Below are 5803 nucleotides of genomic sequence, written 5' to 3' on the forward strand. Positions count from 1 at the left end.
TGAACCTTTCTTTGGGGCGTATTCATAGACTTCACCACGTTGTCAAAAGAGACCTTCACTATAAAAAATGTTAAAAATGACATTTATAAAAATGTTAACAGAAGCTTCAGGTATTTAAGAAATAAAAATTTCTATCAAGAAATAAGTTTTATGTTTTTACGCTTCACATGACGATGAGTTTTAGCATTAAACAGATTCTCAAAATATCTTTTCGTATTTTTTTTAACAACCTGTTTATCCAAGTTAGAGATACTAGAAGTTTTCAGATTTATTTCAAATGCAGTGATATTAAGTTTAAAATAATGATGTAATGAATCCAGACAATCTATATTTATGCGCTTCATGCATTATTCTAGATCAAGTATAACAAGTAAAAAATGCGCCGAAGTTCCTTCGGTACAATCGAGTTTTCTGTACAGCGTACAATGCTGTATTAAACACTCAGCCACGGCCCATGAAACTCTCAGCCGCGGCCCATGAAACTTTTAGCCCCGGCCTGGTGGTGGCCTGTGTTGTTGGCACCTGTGAAGGAACTCGTAAAGGTAATCTTAAAACATACCTTTATAACCTACTATTATTTTTCAGGGTTTTTATATGAATGATAATCATATGAGCAAGGCTAATTATAGACGTTTATCATTACTAGAAGACAAGAACATAATTTAAATGAAATACCCCTAAAGTGCTGCACCCTCGTGTAATTATTATGTAAATTATTGCAACAAATAGCTGTAAGCTATTACGTGCTTTGTAAAGGGGGAGTGCTTAATTGATCTAGGGACCATACTCAATACAATTACAGTGATCTACAGAGAAGACGTTTTGTTTTGCTATTTCTACTCTGATTTTACCTTGTATTTTTTGCTCTATCGCCTTGAGACCTGATGTACCAGTGTTTCAACCCACTGGGATTTTCTTTGTAAACAATTTGCGCCAAGAGAAACTTAACAGGACAGCTGCTGAAGTACATCATATTGGGATTAGGTCTATATAACGATGTATTTATCATTGTATACACAAAACACACTCTCTCTCTCTCTCTCTCTCTCTATATATACATATATATATCTATATATATATATATATATATATATATATATATATATATATATATATATATATATATATATATATATATATATATATATATATATATATGATTATAATTCATTCACCAAGTGATTCGTTTTTCACACATCACCACAGGTGTAAAAATGAATGACCTGTTAGGTAAGGGTGTCAAACAGGAGTGGTGGCTACACTCATTAGTGCTGGCGGTAGAAGTCACAGTTTATACTAACAGTTTTCAAGGGGAGGGGTGAAAAAACTCTTTGGTGCTAGTGACCCTATACTATGTTTACAAATATAATACTTTTTCCACACATTTCTTCTAAATTTAAATATTTTACAAATTTTGCTTGAAATCATACGATCAAGTTTATACACGCCTTGACTAATATTTACATTGTGGCCATCGCTGTCTTTTATAAAGGTAGATTCAATGGTATTCCTTTCCTGATAGTATGATTGTTCTCATAAAAATTCCACTGTTCACCTGTATGCATCTTACACGTGTTATGCTGCTTTCTTTTCTTTTCTGTGTAGAAACCATGACTAATTTTAATCTCAGGACGGGTCATTTCAAGTTTCAAAGAACAATTGTTAAAGCACTTGGACGTGGTATAACCTAGTGCCTTAAATCTTTGTTTTTATTTTTCCACTGACAGCGCTTTTTCTCTTTTATTATGGAATATATTTGTAACCGCTTTTATATATTTATGTACTTGTGTATATAAATATATAGTTATGTGGACTTAGCAATATGTAGTCTTTCCTTTTATAGAATGTTAATTTTTGCCATTCATTTCGTTTTTTTTTTTTTTACTTTATTTCATACCTAAAAAACCAGCAATTCATTGTTGTAACCAAAACACCTGTTCTATCAGTTTTGTGTTGTATATTTTGATTACTCCCCAATAACTTGACATATTGATTCCTGAATGACCTGTCTATATATTGTCGACGATTTTCCCTTGAAATTGGCCTCTTAATTTCATAGATATTTCATGTAACATATTAATACTTTTTGTTATTCTCTTATTGCTAACCTCTTTCATAATGGACTGTATGGCGCTGAATAATTCTGATGGTTTCCAGCGCTTGGTCTTCAAGACCTAAATTTCATAATCAATCGATCAATAATGGACTGTAGTTAGGTTTTAATGTCTCCAAACTGAAGAGGGAGCACGATGCTCCGAAACTGTTTGTGCTTCTAAATAATTTGGTTCTCCAGTTAGTGGGGTGTTTTTCTTCAAACAGAGCAAACTGGTAAAACATTCCATGTAAATCTTGTGACAGCTTTTATATTGGACAAACTGTTAAAACACTGGAAGAGAGAATAGGCCAGCACTAAAAATGTGGAAGATATGCACATATGAACACTGAAATTTTTGTACATGTCAGTGACAACTATCGTATTATCAACTAGGAAGGGCAAAAAAAAAAATACAGCATATTCTAAGAATGCACTGAAAACGAATTTCATTGAATCTAGCTTTATAAAAGAAAGTTATGGCTATAATATGAATATCAGTCAAGGCATGTATAAACTTAATCCTGGAATTTAAAAAGAAATTTGTAAAATGTTTAAATTTTAATAAAGGCAGTAGAGAAGTTTGATAAAAGAATTGTCATATCTGTAAACATAATACTTGGTCACCAGCACTATCGAGTTTTTCACCTCTCCTCCTTGACACCTTTCAGGTGCGGATTTGTAGTCTCCAACCGTCTGTATGTTTGTTGGCACTGTCTTTGTGTATATATTGCGATTTCTACAACTAGCACTAAGGAGTTTAACCGCCACTTCCCTTTCACATCTATCAGGTGTGGATTCGTAGCCTCAAACGGTTGTGAATGTTTATCTGTACTGTCTCTGTAGAATATATTTTGTGATTTCTACCACTGTATATCATTCTTTCTTCGGTGACTCGGAAATAAACCTGAAACCGGTCAGGACCCGCACCCACCGTTTCAGTTTTCACCTGTGGTGATGCATGAACTACACACACATACACACACACACATGTATATATATATATATATATATATATATATATATATATATATATATATATATATATGTGTGTGTGTGTGTGTGTGTGTGTGTGTGTGTGTGTGTGTGTGTGTGTATACTATATATATATATATATAGAGTGTTTGTGTGTATGTGTGTTCATTACTTCAATTACACACACACACACACACACACACACACAATATATATATATATATATATATATATATATATATATATATATATATATATATATATATATATATATATATATATATATATTAATTATTACGATCTCGCCCCTCGAGATCGACAGGTTCTTACAGAAAACAAGCAGTTGGGCTGTAATGACTGGCGAGAGGTGACAAACAAAGGAGGGAGGAGCAGAACAAATACAAAAAGGTTACCTTAAAATTAGTTTATTACAACTTAGTTATATACATATTTGCAGTCGAGTCGGGTTCAATTTAAAATTAGCATTACTAACAAAAGAATTAATTACTTAACAGGAAAATACAATGCAAGTAATTTAAACTTCAAATTAATAAACACTTAAGCAGCAAAATTAATTAATACACAGGTAGCATTATAATAAACCTCAAATAAATCAATAAACACTTGAGCAGCACAACAAAATAACACAGGCAGCATAATGCATCAAAAACAACAATAAATACACAAGCAGCATGATATGAAATACAAAAGCAGTATAATAAATAATACATAAGCAGCATGCTACTAGTTACATTACAGCCCGTGTTACATAAACATCCTCAGACGAACTCAATAGAGCTGTCGAAACAGCCCCAAGCTGCTTTACAGGAACACTACAGGACAACTCCCACAGCGTCAAAACGACAACCATCTCGTCCTCAAGCACAGTGCTGACGTCCTCCTCCAGTGCCGACGACCACGACAGAGCCGACACGGCAACCATCTCGTCCTCCAAGAAACGTACTGACGTCCTCCTCCAATTACGACGACCATGACAGAGCCGAAACGGCAACCATCTCGTACTCAAGAAACTCTCCGCTGCTCTGCTGCCAGGACCTGACTCGCAGGTAAGGATACCTGCTGCTGCTACCCCAACTGACTCGCTGCTACCTTGGACCCAATTCAATCCTGCTACGAACCTGATTTGTTGCTGTTACAAACCTGACTTATTGCTGTTACGAACCTGACTGACGAAGTCTGACGCCATTCAACAGACGTCAGCTTGCCAGTAAGAAAAACAAACAAAAACAAAAAGGCAACAACCCACTAAGGGAACAATCGGCAAACGATTGTTCTAACATATACACACACACACACACACACACACACACACACACATATATATATATATATATATATATATATATATATATATATATATATATATATATATATATATATATATATATATATATATATATATATATATATATATATATATATATATATATATATATATATATATATATATATATATATATATATATATATATATATTTATATATATATATATATATATATATATATATATATATATATACATACATACATATACATACATACATACACACACACATTTGTGTGTATGTCATTGCGTTGGTTTTAGTTTTGAATTAATTCACACATGGCTTCTTATGAACACTTCAACATCGAATTAACCTTACTTTCCGAATAAATTGAACACCAAGGGGTTTAAATATATCAAATGCATATTCCCGACCAAGATGCGAATACTGACAGGGACTGGTGTACTTATCTTACGTAATTCCTTTTGAGTGGAAAATATTCCTAAGGTAAAGTGAATTCCATGATAGGGGTATTTGTTTCTATTCATAATCTTGTGTGTGTATATATATATGTATATATGTGTGTGTGTGCGCGTGAGCGTGCGTGTGTGTGTGTGTGTGTGTGTGTGTGGCTTTATACATTCTATATAGCTAGTGATGGAGTGATCACCCTCTACCCACACAGATTAATTCCACTGGGAGCAGGGCGGGTGTTTGCTTCTCAGGCAGATAACTACTTGAGAGTGAAATGTCTGGGAAGCACGCAGGGATGCGATTGGCCTCAGCATAGCTGAACCTTTCGGGTGTGGGCATGCAGGCAAGTTAGCTGCCTACTGAGACTGCAACACTGTGATGAAGTGTTCATGTAGTTAGCCAAAGAAACCTTGATGGACTCGGACAGAAGAGGAATAGCCCATAGTCCCGTGCAGCCCTTAAATAGGCAAGGGGTGCGAAGAATCTCACGGTCTCCTAATTCTTTTATTTATGCTAAAAGTACTATCAAAATTGGCAATTGGAATGTGAGAAAACTTAATCAGGATAGCAAAACTGAAGTTAGTGGCACTTTTTCAAAGTTGTGAATTAGACATTTGTGCTGTAACTGGAGTCGATAGATTAGATTTGGAGAATAATCTATGTTTGTTGACGTCTGGCTGACGGGATGGAATGCGCTATCAGGGAGTAGGATTGCTGTTGGAATGCAAGGCAAAGAAGGTTCTATGTGTATGGGATCCTATGGACAAGCAATTGCTGTACACGTGATTCAAGTCAAATCATGGTAACACCAATCTTTGTGCGTGTTATGGACCCACTAATGATGGACCTGATGAAAGGAAAGACGCAGTTTATGGAAAGCTGCAGGAAGGAATAGGAAGAGTTGCTAGACATGATGTTTTGATGTGTATTGGAGACTTCAATGAAATAATAGGCTGCTCGAATGAGGGATTTTAGG

This window comes from Macrobrachium rosenbergii, chromosome 54, assembly GCF_040412425.1.
Source record: "Macrobrachium rosenbergii isolate ZJJX-2024 chromosome 54, ASM4041242v1, whole genome shotgun sequence".
Lineage (NCBI taxonomy): Eukaryota > Metazoa > Arthropoda > Malacostraca > Decapoda > Palaemonidae > Macrobrachium > Macrobrachium rosenbergii.